The sequence below is a fragment of the Haplochromis burtoni genome, unplaced genomic scaffold, assembly GCF_018398535.1.
Source record: "Haplochromis burtoni strain Fernald_Lab_line unplaced genomic scaffold, NCSU_Asbu1 Contig_2184, whole genome shotgun sequence".
NCBI lineage: Eukaryota > Metazoa > Chordata > Actinopteri > Cichliformes > Cichlidae > Haplochromis > Haplochromis burtoni.
The window spans coordinates 8,650-10,014 of NW_024584545.1; positions in this window are offsets into that span (position 1 = coordinate 8,650).

Genomic DNA, 1,365 nt, shown 5'->3' on the forward strand with positions numbered 1-1,365 from the left:
TTGAAAGAGGAGTGAAAGAAACCATTTACGTCTACTGTGAGCGACCATCTTTGAACAGAGGCGGTGGTTTACGACACCAACTGTCTGCCATCTATAATCCAGTTTTGAGATCACTCTCATCCTGGGCCATCTGACCTCAGGAAATCACATGATAGGGTGGGGCCAGGTTTCACAATGAGCTCACCTGAAACCCCGGCTGATTGTGACCCACACCCGCTTTCACACCTTGGCTCATGTGATTAGGTAGAGGATCATCAGGGGGTCCTTTGTCCCTCTTTGGGAGGAAACTCCCACTGGGTTTAAATCTGGGACTCTCCACCATTTGACCCTTAGAACTGAAGAAGCTTCTCGGATGAGAGGTGAAACGTCTTCATGCAACTCAAAGAAGTCCAGACGCTGTTCTTTCCAAGCTCCTTAGCCTTATCAGCAGCGCCATTCTATTTTTTCATTGCCACACAAATGTCTACATTTTCAGCTTAGACTGAACATGTGTATTTGTTATTCTATTCAAAATCAAACATTTTAGTAGCAACTATTATATTAAAATGTGGCAGATGATTACACAAACCTGTAAATGCTGTAGGAGTAGGTCACAGATAAAAGGTATTCATTTGTAAATTTGACTTTTGGCCTCACAGAGATAAAATGTGACAGGATATTTGTATGTAAACTATAATGTGATATTTAGAATCCACATATATTAGTATTAAATCTCCAAAATCTTGCCAAGACAAACAATGGCAGTAAGGAACATAGCTCTAAATAACATTATGATCTTTTTGACCCTCACTATATGAGAAGTCAAATGGACAGGTCGGAGGTCAAATGTGGCATTAAATCTTTAAGTGGTACATTCTTATGGCGACTGTGGCTCAGGGGGTTAAGAAGTGTGTCTGTAACCGGAAGGTCGCCGGTTCGATCCCCGGGCTCTCTGTCCTGGTCGTTGTGTCCTTGGGCAAGACACTTTACCCTACTGGTGTTGGCCAGAGGGGCTGATGGTGCAATATGACAGCCTTGCTTCTGTCAGTCTGCCCCAGGGCAGCTGTGGCTGTGGCTACAACCTTGGCTTGCTTCCACCAGTGTGTGAATGCGAGAGTGAATGAATAGTGGCGTTGTAAAGCGCTTTGGGTGCTTTGAAAAGCGCTATATAAATCCATTATTATTATGTTGACAATACACACCACACTTGTAAGAATCAAAGTTAAAATTATAAGACTTTTTATAAAGTGTTTCTCTCTGAGAGCAGTTAAGATTATAGAGAGGAAGCTAAAGACAGATATGTCTGTGAAGGTTCTCAGTCATCCAGGTCATCGTAGTCAAAGGAGCTTGCAAAGAAAAGCGTCTGGACTTCTTTAAGTTGCTTGA